Source organism: Loxodonta africana, chromosome 19 (assembly GCF_030014295.1).
Source record: "Loxodonta africana isolate mLoxAfr1 chromosome 19, mLoxAfr1.hap2, whole genome shotgun sequence".
Lineage (NCBI taxonomy): Eukaryota > Metazoa > Chordata > Mammalia > Proboscidea > Elephantidae > Loxodonta > Loxodonta africana.
In genome coordinates, this window is record NC_087360.1 from 21,704,177 (window position 1) to 21,721,074 (window position 16,898).

Here is a 16,898-nt window from a genome sequence, read left to right on the forward strand (position 1 = left end):
CCATCAACCTGGTATGAGCAACTTCACAACCCGAGTTTCCCCCTTAACTGGATTTTGGGTAAACCCCTCCCCGCAAGGAGCTACAGGCTTTTCTAAAACAAGTTATACAGAGCATCCGACCTCTGCTCTCCCAACCCCAAATCTTCAAGGTATGGGACTCCCCACCCTAGCCTGGTTAAGGACATGCATGCTCTGGGACCCCAGCCACCACCTGGGGACTATTGCCCCATATAACTATGGTGGTCCACTGGTTCCCACACACTAAGCAACCTTTTATGGCCTTAATTGATTCTGATCCCCAGAGATCCCACTAACTTGAAGGAGGAACTCCCTATGTACTCCAGGGCATTACCAGACATAAGACCAAAGGCAAACAAGTACTCCTTACCCTGACTATTGGCACATGTGGGAGACCTGGTGTAAAAATGGCGGCATGGCTTCGTACTTCCTCTAATTTCACGATGCGGGGAGAATCATCACCAACATCACCCCAAGGCTGATCCCTATGAGGTGGAAGTCAGGCATACCTCCTCTTTCCTCCCTTTTTACCAATACTGACACCAGCCATCCCTCCCATGGCACTCTCTACTTCTCTGCTGGGTTCAACAATTTGTTGCAATGGTCACGCAGAACTCACAGACCAAACTCACAGTTATGGGGTTTATTAGGGAAGTAACAGATATTTTCGGTTGCCTCATATGCATGTGAAAGCTGGACAATGAATAAGGATGACTGAAGAAGAATCAATTCATTCGAATTATGGCGTTGGTGAAGAATAGTGAATATATCATGAACTGCCAGAAGAACGAACAAATCTGTCTTAGAAGAAGTAGAGCCAGAATGCTCCTTAGAAGCAAGGATGGTGAGACTGTCTCACGTTCTTCAGACATGTTACCAGGAGGAACCAGTCCCCAGAGAAGGACATCATGCCTGGTAAAGTAGAGGGTCAACGAAAAAGAGGAGGACCTTCAATTGGGTGGATTGACACAGTGGCTGCAACAATATAGGCTCAAACCTAGCAACAATTGTAAGGATGGTGCAGAACCAGGCAGTGTTTCATTTTGTTGTACATAGGGTCACAATGAGTAGGAATTGACTCAACAGCACCAAACAACAGCAACAGGTTACAATTCTAGATCAAAAACGACACAGGATACAGTTCTGTCAGGACAGCTTCTGAGCTGTGCCACAGCCAGGCCTCCCTCTTGGCTCTCAGCCCCTCAGTCTCTTAGCCCTTGACCTGGCCTCTACCCTGCTTGGGTAAGTGTTACAAAGCAATTTAGCTCTGTCGATAAGTTCCCAGGGGCACCCCATCCAGCAGGAAGCCTCCTGCCTGAAGGCGCTAAGCTGTCCTGCTCTGTAGGTCAGCACACCCACTGTAGCTGCCTTGCTCCATGGCCTGGAAGCCCACCGTGCTGTCTTGCTTTGGTCTCATGGTTCTGCTGCTGCTGCCGTTTCTCTGCCACTGGACTCTGTTGTGCTTGCTGCCACTTCTTGTCATCTCCAGTGTTACAGCTGTCTCTATCTCCTGGGTCTAGGAGGTTCTCAGAGCAGGGATCCTGACTCCACTCCTGGATTTTCTTCTTGATGGTAGTGAGATCCCCTCTTTGCTTCTGGGATTAGTTCCCTTTAAGCCTGTGGCCCCCACGTATCTGTCAGTTTGTTGTACTGTGGGGGCTTGCGGGTTGCTGAGATGCTGGAAGCTATGCCACCGGTATTCAGATACCGGCAGGATCACCCATGGAGGATAGGTTTCAGCTGAACTTCCAGACTACGACAGACTAGGAAGAAGGACCCGGCAGTCTACTTCTGAAAAGCATTAGGCAGTGAAAACCTTATGAATAGCAGTGGAACATTGTCTGATATAGTGCAGTCAGGAAATCAAAAGACACATTGCATTGGGTAAATCTGCCACAAAGGACAGATGCCACCCTGAAGACTAAGCAAAGATGCCACCCTGAAGACTAAGGTGCGCCTGACCCAAGCCATGGTATTTTCAATTGCATCATATGCATGTGAAAGCTGGACAAAGAATAAGGAAGATCGAGGAAGAATTGACGCCTTTGAATTGTGGTATTAGCGAAGAATATTGAATATACCACAGACTGCCAAAAGAATGAACAAATCTGTCTTAGAAGTACAACCAGAATGCTCCTTAGAAGCAAGGATGGCGAGACTGGGTCTTACATACTTTGCACATGTTGTCAGGAGGCATCAGTCCCTGGAGAAGGACATCATGCTTGGCAGGGTACAGGGTCAGCGGAAAAGAGGAAGACCCTCAACGAGGTGGATTGACACAGTGGCTGCAACAATGTGCTCAAGCATAATAAAGACTGTAAGGATGATTCAGGACTGGGCAGTGTTTCGTTCTGTTGTGCATAGGGTCGCTATGAGTTGGAACCAACTCGACAGCACCTAACAACAACAACAACAACAAGCTTTGTGGGATGGCAAAACTGATCAATCTCATCATTAGAGTTCCATAGACCTTATTTGCACTGTCCCACCCATGCAAGGGTTCCATTCACCTTATTTGCATCATTAGCAGGCTGTCCAATCCCCTTAGTGGGCCACAAACACCTTATTTCAATAGTCCCACCTAATCATTTTGTGGTAGTCACAAGACCATGGCTAGAAGAGCCATATTAAGTAATTCACCTCACCGCATTCAGGTTCATTTCCCGGCCAATACACCTCTTGCGCAGCCACCATCCATCCACCTGTCAGTGGAGGCTTTTGGGTTGCTGTGATGCTGAATGGGTTTCAGTGGAGCTTCCAGACTAAGATGGACCAGGAAGAAAGGCCTGGTGATCTATTTCTGAAAATCAGCCAGTGAAAGCCCTATGGATCACAGCAGTCCAATCCACAACTGATCACGGGGATGGAGCAGGCCTGGGCAGCATTTCCTTCCATCGTGTATGGGATAGCTGTATGTTGGGCAACTCAACAGCACCTCACAACGATATTCCAGGGGTTAGGGCTCTCTTTCCTCTTGGATTTCCCATTATTGGGGTGAATGCTCTGATTGCTCGTGTGGTCCACTGGAATAAAATGAACACTTGGCCTGATACTGGTGGCTTTGCCAGTGGGACCCTGTGGACGTGCCCAAGCCATTGCAATTGCTAATATGGCCCCAGTATGAATTAATACAAGGCCTTGAAGGATTGAGACCCATTATACAAGACACATTAAGAGAAAGGGTACTTATCCCCATTGTTTCTCCATTGAAGAGCCCAGTTTGGGCTATTCTTCAACATGGAAAGAACGAAAGGCAGGGCATCCCATGATGGACTACAACAACCTTGACCTTGATGGGTCCCACCCATCAAAGTCCTGTTGTTGTTGTTAGTTGCCATCAAGTTGGCTCTGACTCATGGCGACCCTATGTATAACAGAACAAAATGCTGCCTGGTCCTCTGCCATCTTCATGATGGTTGGTATGCTTAAGTCCACTGTCATGGCTGTTGTGTCAGTTCATCTCATGGAGGGTTCCCCCTTTTCGCTGATCCTCTACATTGCCAAGCATGATACCCTTTCTTAGTGATTGTTCTTTCCTGATGATATGTCCATTAAAAGTAAGGAAGCCCAAGCTTCTTCATCCTTGCTTCTAAGGAACGTTCTGGTCGTATGTCTTCTAAGACTGATTCGTTCATTCTTCTGGCAGGCCATGCTATATTCAGTATTCTTCATCAACACTACAATTCAAATGCATCAGTTCTTCTATCTTCCTTTTTCATGGTCTAGCTTTCATGTGTATATGAGGTGATTGACTAGACCATGGCTTGGGTCAGGTGCACCTTAGTCACCAAAGTGACATCTTTGCTTTTTAAAACTTTAAAGAGCTCTTTTGCAGCAAATTTGCCCAGTGCATATGTTATTTGATCAAGGTCCTATGCCTAAAGGTAAACAAGTCCTCCTTGTCTGCCTCCACATGGCACATATGGGAGACCTGGGTTTGACTGAAGTGACAGGCCATTCAATCTTCCACAAGCAAATATTTTGGCGTTTTCATTTGGCTAATATGTTCTATACAATACCTATTTCAATAGCCTCTCAGCCTCAGCTCACATGACTTTGGAAGGGACGCAAACACTTGGCTGCCCTTGTGGTAGCACACACCTGTGCAGGTAGGACCTTAAGTGGATCCAGCTCTTCCCAGCATGACTTTGGTGAAGATTCAGTTGTCACTCTTACACAGAATATACACTTGTGAGGGGAGGGGTGGGCTATTGCCCACATAAGGGATAAAGCTCTGTCCCTCAGTTAAATTCTTGGGCATCAACCTGTCTGAACTATGCCCATATTGACCAGCCACCATCAGGTGCCTCAAGTTGTAGCACCTGCATCATGCAAATGCTATTGCTTGGCTTTGAACACCTGGCTGAGCCTACTTTGGACAATAATCTGGGCCTGGGACACCGCATCCCATTGGGCAGACCCCACCTGGCAATAAGACAACCGCTGGGCACCATTTCCACGCACTGTTACCCACTATCGTTTGGACTCTTCAGCATGACTGCCACAGCCAGCCACTAGATGGCACCATGATCCCATTGCCACCTTGCTGGCAAACTGACAATGATTAATGCAGCCCCTGATAAACCAACCAAACCAAACCCATTGCTGTGGAGCCGATTCCCACTTATGGTGACCTTATGTATAACAGAGTAGAACTGCTCCATAGGGTTTTCTTGGCTGTAATCTTTACAGAAGCAGATCGCTAGGCCTTTCTGCTGTGGCACTGCCGGGTGGATTTGAACCGCCAAAATTTAGGTTAGTGACAGAACTAAAAAAAAAAACAAAACACTATTGCCATTGAGTTGATTCCTAGTCATAGCGACCCTATAGGACAGAGTAGAACTGCCCCATAGAGTTTCCAAGGCTGTAAATCTCTACAGAAGCAGACTGTCACATCTTTGTCCCTCAAAGTGGCTGATGGATTTGAACTGCTGACCTTTTGGTTAGCAGCTGAGTGCTTAACCACTGCACTACCAGGGCTCCTCTTTAGGTTAGTAGTCAAGCACAAACTGTTGGCCAACCTAAATTCACAAGACAGTCATATCATGCAGGAGACAAATCTCACGCTTGCTGAAAGCTCCACTGTCCAGCCCCTTGAGTTAATGGACCTATACTCACACCGACATGCATCAGGCCACTACTGAAAAAGCCAGCAGAATGTCTCATGTGGGGATGCGTGCGACAGCTCCTTTCGATTGCTATCTTATCTCCCCCATATGGTGCCTGGACAGCGCCTTTCCCACTGTCCTCTGCGCCCCTAACTATCCAACTATATTTCTATGACTCCGACCAACAAATGGCTCAAGGTCCTTTATTTGGCCCAAGATTATTACAAACCCACTTAGGTCCGTGCCCTCACCCTGACTGACTTCTTGGCAGCTGAAAAATAGCCAGGCGACCTCAGTCCTGCAACTGGGCTCTTCCCCAGTGAGGGCCTCCGCCCTGAGGTGAGCTGGTCCATGGTGATGGCCCCCACACAACAGCTGGACTCAGCCCAGGTATAGCATCCACAACCCCCATTACACCCTCAACTTCCTCCTACTCTCCCCACTTTCCCTGGTCCCTAGCATCAGCCCCGACCTCCACAACACCCTCACTTGTCTTTGAACCCTTTTGCTCTCTGCTCCCTAAACCTCTACTCTCCTAACGCCACACGGGATAGACCAATGCCTTCTCGGGAAGCATTACAGATAATTTTATTTAAACCTCATGGAATGAACTGCTCATATTGTAAAGTTACGGTGGTTCTGTGGTAGCTCGGGGTAGGGCTCTCACCCTCCATGTGGGAGACCCGGGTGCAATTCCTGGCCGATGCATTTCCCGCGCAGCCACCCACCATGCGTCAGCGGAGGCTTGTGCGTTGCTCTGATGCTGAACAGGTTTCAGTGGGGCTTTCAGACTAAGACACTAGGAAGAAAGTCCAGGTAATCTTCTGAAAATCAGCCAGTGAAATGCTTCGATCACACTGGTTCAGTCCCATCCTGCCTGGGGTTGCCACGAGCCGGGGGCTGGACTCAAGGGCAGCTGACAACAACACCACAGTCATCAATGGGTATGTCATAAGGCACCCTCTCACTTACCTGCTCACTTTACAGCCTACCCAATGGATCTCCAAAAACCCTTTGCTATAGCACATCCTGTCCTGTACCCACGTACTCAGCTGGCCCACATTGCCAAGACAGCTTCCCAGCTGGCACACATACTTAAGTGATTGAAGTTCAAAACAGACAGACAAACAAACAGAAGAAACTAACAAGCCGGACACCGTTGTTTCTCACCCAACAGAGACAAGATCTCTGTAAAGCATGAGTTCATTTGCAGAGACTCCCAAATGGTCAGACCATGAACCCAAGAGAATCCAGCATCAGAAATCAAGTAAATGCTCAAAAAGAATCAAATCTCTTCTCATGCTACCAACGGACTACACAGGACCAGGATTTGAACTCATCGTTGGGTCCCTGGGGTCACCAGTCAGGAATGGCACACCAAGAGCTCCAAGAGGCCTCCTTACCTACCTACCGTACCTGTACCCATTGCCGTCGAGTCAATTCCGACTCATAGCGATCCTATGGCACAGAGGAGGACTGCCCCATAGGGTTTCCAAGGAGCGGCTGGTGGATTCAAACTGCTGACCTTTTGGTTAGCAGCTGTAGCTCTTAACCGCTACACCACCAGTGTTTCCCCTCCTTACCTAGGTAAACAGGGGTCTGAAGGGAAGATCCAATGCATTCCAAACTCTGGTACCAACACCACGGAGAAAGTGCACCAGATAATTAAGGAGATAGTTTTATTCAGGTTTGATTTCTGGAAGCAAATCTGGAAGCAGTAGAAAGAAGTCCATTAATGAGAAACACCTCCAAGAAAAGGAAGGGAACCTGAGTTCTTAGGTAGGTAAGGGAGTCAGGAGAAGGTGGAGGTGGGGCTTGGAATATGCCAGAGCAAGGTAGTCCTTTAGAGTCCGCCATGTCTCGGAAAAGAAGAAGACCCTCAATGAGGTGGATTGACACAGTGGCTGCAACAATGAGCTCAAACATAACAACGATTGTAAGAATGGCGCAGGACTGGGCAGTGTTTCGTTCTGTAGTGCATAGGGTCACTATGAGTTGGAACTGACTCAACGGCACCTAACAACAACAACATGTCTCGGAACACAAAAGGGTGGAGGGATTTCTCAGCCGTCACTGCTCTCCCGAGAGCACAGGGCTCAGGGACATTTCAACACTGTCCATCTGCCTCACCGTTTTGGGGTGTTTGATGAATTGCGTGTTTGTTTCCGTCATGTGTGTCTGGGCAGCTGGTGGGGTATCTGTGTGTTTGCAGAGGGTGTGTCTGACCTGTATCTGTATTTCTAGTGGAGTGTGTGTGTTTCAGGGTAAGTGGCTGCCTCAATATTTGGTTTTGGTGGGTGACTGTGTGGTAGTCCCTGGGTGGCACAAACAGTTAAGCACTTGATGACTAACCAAAAAGATTACCAGCTGAAATCCACCCAGAGGCATCTTGGAAGAGTGGCCTGGCAATCTGCTTCCTTAAAAGTCCTATGGAGCACAGTTCTACTCTGACACACATGGAGTTGCCAGGAGTAAGAATCCACTTGATGGCAATTGGCTTGGTTGGGTCTGGTGAACTGTGAAGAGCCCTGGTGGCGCAGTGGTTAAAGTGTTCGGCCGCTAACCAAAAGGTCAGCAGTTCAAACCCACCAGCCTCTCTGAGGGAGAAAGATGTGGCAGTCTGCTTCCATCAAGATTCACTGCCTTGGCAACCCTATGGGGAAGTTCTACTCTGTCCTATAGGGTCCCTATGAGTCAGAATTGACTTGAAGGCAGTGGGTTTGGTGGAGTGTGTGTGTCTGTTGCAGGGTGTTTATCTGTCACTGGGTTTCTGTTTGCCTGTGGAGTGTGTGTGTTTCTTGGTGTGCCTATCTATATGTTTCTGTGTGTCAGATGGCGTGTGTGTATGTGTGTTTGCGAGATGTGTGTGCATGTCTAAATGCTTCTATGGATCTAGTGAAGTATGTGTGTTGCAGGGTGTGTCTGTCTTGGTATGGAGTTATTTGGGTCAAGTGGATTTTGTGTGTTTGTGTGTGTTGCAGGGTTCTATCTGCTTACGCAATTCTCTTTGTGTGCTGGAGTGTGTGTTTCAGGGTGTCTTTAGAATTTCTGTGTCTAGTGGAGTGTGTGTGTGCAGCATTTACGTCAATCTCTGAGTGTCTGGAGCCATTCTGGGGTATATGTGTGTGTTACAGAGTATACGTCTCCTAGGTGTTGGTGTGGGTCTAGTGTTGTTTTTGTCTTGCAAGATGTGTTTCTGTGTCTGGTGGAGAGTGCTGGTTTCTGCATTTCAGTTCGTGTGCATGTTTTGCTGAGTGGTATCTGTCTCCATGTTCCTGTAGGTCTTGGGGTCTGTGTGTGTGTTGTGGGTCCCTGGGTTTGTGTGGGTCTGGCTGAGTGAGAGTGTGCTGTGCAGGATTATGTCTGTCCCGTGTACTGTGGGTAAGGTGACAGATGTGTGCGTTACAATATGGGAAGCAGGTTCGGTGTTTTGTGTGCACTGAAAGGCATGTGCCTTCTCCATGTTTGTCTCTGGTGGAGGGTGTGTGGGTTGCAGGATGAGCGTGTGTCTAGTTTCTGATTTCACGTGTTGTGTATGTGGCACTGGGTCACTACAAGTCGGAATCGACTCGACGGGCATGGGTTTGGGTATGTGGCATAGTGTGCTTTTCTCTATATTTCTCTGGGTTTGGTGATGTGTGTGTGTCTGTCTTGACGTCTCTGTGGGTCCTGTCGGGTGTGTATATTAGAGAGAATACGCCTGTCACGAGGGTTCTGTGTGTCACGTGATGTGTGTATTTTGCAGCATTAATCTCTCTCTCCTTCTGTATACCTGGTAATGCGTTTGTTGCAGTCGAATGTCTATCTTTGTGTCATGGCTTGAACTGTGTCCCCAAAATATCTGTCAATTTGGCTAGGCCATGATGCCCTTGTACGATTGTATGGTTTTCAACAGTTTTATCTTCTGAGGTGATTTCCCTAAATGTTGTAAATCCTGTTGTTATGATATAATCAGATGGATTAGCAGCAGTTATACTGATGAGGTCTACAAGATTGTTTGTTTTACAAGATTAGATAGTGTCTTAAGCCAATCTCTTCAGAGATATAAAAGAGAGAAGTGAGCAGAAAGACAGGGGACCTCGTGCCACCAAGAAAGAAGCACCGGGAGCAGAGCGCTTCCTTTGGACCCAGGGTTCCTGTGCAGAGATGCTCCCAGACCAAGGCAAGGTTGATGACAAGGACCTTCCTCCAGAGAGAGAAAGCCTTCTCCTGGAGCTGACACCCTGAATATGGACTTGTAGCCTACTAGGCTGTGAGAGAACAAACTTCTCTTTAAACCATCCACTTGTGGTATTTCTGTTATAGCAGCGCTAGATAACTAACATACTTTGTGTTTCCATGTGTGTGTGATGTTCACATATGTTGCAATGTGTTCACCCAGCTTGTTATCTTGTGGGTCTTTTGAGGTACGTGCATGTTGCAGAGTCTGTCTGGGGATCTACTTGTGTGTATACATGTGTGTTACATAATGAGCATCTTTTTTCATGTTTCTGGTAGTGTGTGTGTTACAGTGTGCAAATGTGATGAGGTGTCTGTGTTAGTGTGTGTGTCTGTCTCTGCATTTCCGTGTTGTGGGTGATGTGTGTGTTGCAGGGTTTGTGTCTGTTCCAATGCTTTTGTGGGTCTGGTAGTGTGTGGGGAGTGTGTGTGTGTTGCAAGGTGTGTGTGTATCTCAAAATTACTGTGGGTCTGGTGAAGTGTGTCTGTATAGCTGGGTGTGTGTCTTTAATACTCTGTGCTCTCTGTGTCAGGTGGTATGTGTGGTTTTGTGTTTCTGTGGTGATAGAGGATTGCACCAGTCTCTGAATTTTGACATCCTGTTTTGGTTGTTCTTGTATGCCGTGTGTGAATCACCGGAGGTGTGTCTGTCTTGGTGTTTTTGTGAGTCCTGTGATACCTCTGTTTGTTGTGGGTCGCTGTAATGCGTGTGAGTTTGCTTTGCAGAGTATGTGTCTGTCTTGGTGCTCCTGTGGGTGTGGTGTTACAAAGTAGGTGGTTGACAAGGTGTTTTGTGTGTCTGATGAGGTGTGTCTGTGTATCTGTGTGTTTCATGCTGCGAGTCTTTCTCACCGTGTAGTTGTCTGGTGGCGTGTGTGTGTGTTACGGAGTGAGTGTCTTGCTCTGTTTCAGGGGTGTGTGTGTTAGAGTGTGCGTGTCTCTCTTGGTGTTTCTCTGGGCCTTTTACCGTGTGTCTTAGTCATCTAGTGCTGCTATAACAGGAATACCACAAGTGGATGGCTTTTAACAAAGGGAAATTAATTCTCTCACAGTCTAGTAGGCTACAGGTCCAAATTCAGGAGTTCAGCTCCAGGCGAAGGCTTTCTCTCTCCGTCAGCTCTGGAGGAAGGTCCTTCTCGTCAGGCTTCCCTTGGTCTGGGAGCATCTCAGCGCAGGAGTCTCAGGTCCAAAGGACATGCTCTGCTCCTGGTGCTGCTTTCTTGGTGGTATGAGGTCCCCCCTCTCTACTAGCTTCCCGTTCCTTTTATCTGGGGTATAAGCCACACCCCAGGGAAACTCCCTTTACATTAGATCAGGGTTGTGACCTGCTAAGTGTGTTACAATCCCACTCTAATCCTCTTTAACATAAAATTACAATCACAAAATGAAGGACAACCACAGAATACTGGGAATCATGGCCTAACCAAGTTGATACACATGTTTTTTTGGGGTCATAATTCAATCCATGACTCTGTGAATGCCTGTGTTGCAGGATGTGTGTCTGTCTCAGTGTTTCTGTGTGTCAGGTGGTGGTGAGGACTGCTCTTTTTTCTAAGTGTTTCTGTGGGCCTGCTGGGCTGTGTGTATGTGTTTTAAAGGTTGTGTCCTTTCCTTATGACTTTGTGGGTATTGTGATGTGCTTTGGTGTTTCACAGTGTGTGCCCGGTTCTGAACTTTGGTGAATATGGTGGCGTAGGTGTGTGCTGCAAGGTGTGGGTCTGTCTCTGTGTTGTGTGTTTCAGGTGGTGTGTGTGTCCTGCAGGGTGTCTCTGTGTGTATATTGCAAGTGGCTGTCTGTGCTTCTATGGGTCTCCTGTTTGTTTTTCTGTGTTTCTGTTTTGCAGGTGGTGTGTGTGTTGCTATGTGTTTGTATCTCAGCATTTGTGTGGTCTTATTTGCATACAGAAGTCCTGGTGATGCAGCAGTTAAGTGCGGGGCTGCCAATTAAAATGTCTGCTGTTTGAATCCACCAGCCGCTCCTTGGAAACCCTATGAGGCAGTTCTACCCTGTCCTATAGGGTCGCTATGAGTTGGAATCGACTCAGTGGCAATGGGTTTGGGGTTATTTGTGTATAGGGTCATTATGAGTCAGAATCGACTCGATGGCAACGGGTTTGGTTTTTTGGTTATTTGTGTGTATGGAGCAGCAAGGTGCTGTGTTTTTTTGGACCTTGTAGTATGTATTTGCGTTGCATGGTATGTCTCAGGGTTTCCTTTTGTCTGTTGGGGTGTGTGTGTGTGTGTTTATTGGTATCTGGTGGTGTGCGTCACAGAGTGTATGTGGTCTCTGTGTTACTATGGATATGGTATAGTGCTTGAGTGCATCACAATGTGTGTGTCTGTCATGGACTGAATTATGTCTCCCCAAAAATCTGTGTCCACTTGGTTAGGCCACAATTCCCAGTATTGTGCGGTTTTTCTCCATTTCGTGATTGTAATTTTATGTTGAGAGGATTAGGGTGGGATTGTAACACCACCCTTACTCATGTCACTTCCCTGATCCAAGGTAAAGGGGGTTTCCCTGGGGTGTGGCCTGCACCACCTTTTCTCTCTCAAGAGGTAAAAGGAAAGGGAAGCAAGCAGAGAGTTGGGGACCTCATACCACCAAGAAAGCAGCACCAGGAACAGAGTGAGTCCTTTGGACATGGGGTCCCTGTGCCTGACAAGCTCCTTGACCATGGGAAGATTGAGGACAAGGACCTTCTTCCAGAGCTGACAGAGACAAAAAGCCTTCCCCTGGAGCTGACGCCTCAAATTTGGACTTTTAGCCTTCTTTACTGTGAGGAAATAGATTTCTCTTTGTTAAAGCCATCCGCTTGTGGTATTTCTGTTATGACAGCCCTAGATGACCAATACAGTGTCTCTCTTGGTGCTTTATAGGTTTGGTGGTGTGTGTGTGTCTGTGTGTCAAGTGGTATGTGGGTGTACTTGCAAGGTTTGTGCTGTCTGACTGTGTCTGTGAATCTGGTAGGGTCTGTATTTGTTTCTCGGGAAGCTGTCTCAATATTTAGTTGGGTGTGAGGTGTGTGAGTGTTGCAGTGTCTTTCTGTGTCAGTGTTTCTGTGTCAGGCTGTACGTGTGTTGCAGTGGGCATGTCTGTCCCTGTGTTTCTGTGTGTCCTATCAAGTGAGTGTGTGTGTTGTAGAATATGTGGGTTTCTGTGGTTCTTGTGGAATGTGTGTGTGTATGTTGCAGGCTGTTTGTCTGTCTTGCTATTTCTGTGGATCTGCTGATTTCTGTCCATTTCTGCTGTATGATGTGTGTGTGTCTGTCTCTATGTTAATGTGGGTCTGATCGTGTGTGTGCGTGTTTCAAGGTGCACGTCTGCTCTGTGGATCTGGTGAAGAGGGTGTCTCTACTGCTATGTCAGAGTCTGTGTCATGCATCTGGTTTTGTGTGTGTGTCCTGTACCGAGTGTCTCTTTCTGTGTTTCTGTTGGAGTGTGTGTGTGTCTAAAGGATGTGAGACTTCGTCTTTCTGTAGATCTGGTAGATGTGTGTGTGTGTGTGTGTGTATTGCACAGTTCTGTCTCTGTGTGTGTCCATCAGAGAGTGTGTTTTGGGTATGTAGTTCCGCCTGTTGGGGTGTGTGTATGTTTCATGGAATGCGGCTGTTTCTGTGGGTCTAGTGGAATGAGGAGCCCTGGTGGCACAGTAGTTAAGGAGCTCAACTGCTAACCGAAAGGTCAGTGGTTTGAAACCACCAGTAGCTCCGTGGGGAGGGAAGATGTGGCAGTTTGCTTCTGTAGAGATTTATAGCCTTGGAGTTGCTACGAGTCGGAAGGGTTTTTGGATTAGTGAAGTGAGTGTATGTTGTGTGTTGTAATGTGTGCATCTATTGCGGTGTCTCTGTCCTTTTAGTGGAACGTGCGTTTCAGTTTATATTGGTTTTTCTGTGCGTGTGTCTTGTTGGGGTGTGTATGTGTGTGTGTTGCAGGCTGTGCTTCCATCTCTACGTTCCTGTGCATCTTGTACATACAGTCCCAGTGACCCTGTGGGTCATTGTGTGTGTGTTACACAGTGAATGAATGTCTCTGTGTGTAGCTGGGCATAGCGATGTAAGTGCGCGTGCTGCAGGACATGTCTGTCTTGTGTTTCTTTGGGCCTGGGGCGTGTTTGTATAGGCGCAAGTGTGTCTTTATGCTTCTTTAAGTCACGCGGTGGATGTGCTTTTTTGCAGGATGTGTGTATGTCTCAAGTTTTCTGCGGTAGAGTGTGTGTCTGTGCCACAGGCTGTGTGTTTGCCTTGTTGCTTCTGCACCAGGTGGTGGTGGTATGTGTGTGTGTATTGAGGGGTTTGCTGCTATGTTTCTGGGTGTCTGGGAGAATATGTGTGTACTTGCAGGGTGTGTATCTATCTTGGTGTTTCTCTGGTTCTGGTGGTGATGTGTGTGTTGCAGAGTCTGTATTAGTAACTATGTGCAACAGCCAGAGTGTGTGTGTTTACCTCAGTCTAGCTGTATGTGTATGTATATTGCTGTGTGTGTGTGTTTCTTGGTGCTTCTGTGATTCTTTCAGTGTGAATATTTGTGTATATGTTGTACAGGGTATGTATGTATTCTATCTTTCTGTGGTTGTGGTGGAGTCTGTATGTGTTTGCATAGCATGTCCCTCTGTTTATTAGGGTGTGGTGTTGCGCTTGTGTGTCTCAGGGTGAATATTTTGCTTGGTTTTTGTATTTCATGGTGTGTGTGCGTGTATTGCGTGTGTGCGTGGCCCTCTGTGTTTGTTGGGTGGTATGTTTTGTGTGGTGTGTAACTGTTTTGGTGTTTTTGTGTGTCTGGTGGACTGTGTATGCTTCAGGGTCTGTATCTGTATTTAAGTCTGGTGGTGTGCGTGTGTTGAGGGGTTTATTTCTGTCACGGTGTGTCTGTGGGTATGACGGTACGTGTGTGTTGATGGGTGTGCACCAGTCTTGTCATTTCTGTGGTTTTAGTGGTTTACTGCAGGGCATATGTCTGTATCTGTTTCTAGATTTCTGGTGGAATATGTTGTGCACAGTGTCTGTCGCTGTGAGTCCATGTGTGTCACGGGGTCTGTGTCTCTCTGTGTGGTTGTAAGTTTGGTGGTGTGTGTCTTTGGTGTGTGTCTTTGTGCTGCAGGGTGTGTGTCTGTCTTGTGGCTTCTTTGTGTCCCACGTGTGTGTTGCAGCTGCATACGTTTCTCTGGTTCTGGTGATGTGTGTGTCTCACAGTGTCTGTCTCGGTGTTTCTGGGTCTGGTGGTATATGTTGTGCATGGCAGGGGGCGTGTTCTTTTCTGTTTCTGAGTGGATGCGGTGTGTGAGTCTTGCAGGATGAGTGCTTCGATATTACTGGGGGTCTGCTTGTTTGTGCATGTTATTGCAGTGTGTGTGTGTGTGTGTGTGTTACAGGGTTAATGTCTCTTTCCATGCGTCTGGTGGAGTGTATGTATGTTGCAGGGTGTGTTTGTGTGTCTGGTGGTGTGTGTATGGTGGTTGTAGTGTGGATGTCTTCCTCAGTGCTCCTGCGAGTCTGGTAACGTGTCTGTGTCCCTGTGTGCCATGTGCTGCGTCTCTGCTTGAGGCCAGGCTGGGCTCTGGCCCTCCTCCAGTCCCCACATTCCTCTGGCTCCTTTGTGCTCTGTGCTACAAAAAATATTTGCGTTTTCCACGACTCATAATTTTTCCTCCTCAATCGCTACCAGATGTGGGTCCTGCGGTCCCCATCCCCATGGCAACGGAGGTTCCAGCAACCACGGTTCCCTTTTGTGGCGCCTGCTCCAGGAGCTGGCACTGCTGTGAGGCCAAGGGGGTGGGGAGGGAGTGGGTGGTGCATTCAGGGCTGAGGAGTGTTGGGGGGGGGTCCCGGCAGCTCCCACCCCAGGCAGTCCTGGATCCTTCTTGGGGGCTTCTCAGCCCAGGCCCTGCCTGGCTTTCAGGCCACAGCACTGGGCACATGGGGCGGGTGGCAGGGGCCGGAGATGCCTGAGTTTCGAGGCACTCCCACAGAGGGGCTCCTGAAGGTGCAGGGACTCAGACCCCTCGGGAGGCTCACAGGGGGAGGAGAGGCCCAGGAAAGGCCAGTTGTTGGAACGTTCCTGGTCTCCTCACAAAGGGGAAGGGAGGGAATCCCAGTGTGGGTGGCTGGGTCGTCAGAGGGCAGCAGTGAGGTGGCGTTATGGTGTTGGGGACCTGGACCACTGCACTGTCCACCCCCTACACACACTCACTGTCCTGCCCCCAATGAACCCAGCTGAGCATCTGCCCCTCCTGGCCAACTCTGAGCCCATGCTCTCAGCCCCAGCAGCCAGCATGGTGTGGTATGTGATGGGCCAAGCTGGCAGCCACAGGGCCACAGCTGGGAGGGCGCCTGCTGGCCCAAAGTAGCATCGAGGCCCTGAGACAGGAGCTGCACTCGATGAACTGCCTGACCTGGCCGGGTGCAGAGGCTCAACTGTGGCCCTGCTAGTCACTCTAGTTACCCCCCATATCCTGATGCCGTCTGCACCCAGGTGACTGATAACTGTAGGGGTGACCCACATTTACCTCAGTGAGGTCCCTGGCCAGAGGGCGGGGAGCCAGGATGAGCTCCCTGAGTGCTGGGATAAGAGCTGCCAGCTTTGGGCAGACCACAGTGCCATAATGAGGGCTGCAGGTGTGTGTGGGGAGGGGGGGCGGGGGGGGTAGGGACCTTGCCGGACACAGAAGATTTCAAGCTGAGCATCCGAAGATGGGCATCCAAAGATGGGTACAAGGCCAGGAGAAAGGGAAGAGGCCTGCAAGGTGGGCTGGAAGATGGGAGGGGCCCAGATGGACGAAGCTACTGGAACTTAGCGGGGTGGACAGTCCCAAAAGAACCAAACCAGCTGCCTTGGAGTTGACTCTGACTCATGGTGACCCTACGTGTGTTTCCAATTGCTGAATTTTCAGAAGTAGATCGCCAGGCCTGTCTTCCCAGGTGCCTCTGGGTGGGCTCAAATCTCCAGCCTTTCAGATGCCAGTCAAGCAGTTTAACCGTTTGCATCACTCGCGGACTCTCAGGTAGACAGAGCAAGCCGTAGAAAGGGTCTGTGGCTTAGGAAAGTCACTCAAGAGGCCTGGCCCGAGGAGATTGGTAGGACAAATCATCACAGACGGAAGTCCAGTCAGAGGGGGCCTAGTGAGGCCCTGGCAGCCGCAGAACGGCTGGCCCAGGAGGTGGGCGTCTCCCCCTCCCTCCATCCTCCTGCGCAGCGGCCGGTCAGGCCTGTGCTGAGAGTTTCCGGCTGAGGACAAGGAGCCCATTGAGGTTGACAGCGGGGCTCTGTGTGGCGGCAGCCCGTCCTGTTTGCGGTAGGCGAGGCCTGGCTGGAGGTGCGCCTGCAACCCATTGCCCCCAGCCTCCAGCGCCCCCGCCAGCCACAGCAAGCAGCTCTCCGCCCCCAGTTAAATAGAAGTGGCCACTCCCGGAGGCAGGCACCGCTCTGAGGCAAGCCCAAAGTCCAGCCTCATCCACCAAGGATCAGTGTCCCAGGAGCCAGTCCAGGACTGGGCCAATCACAGCAGGCACTCAATAAACCTGATACAAGAATGAACAATGGACAGGGCCCATTCT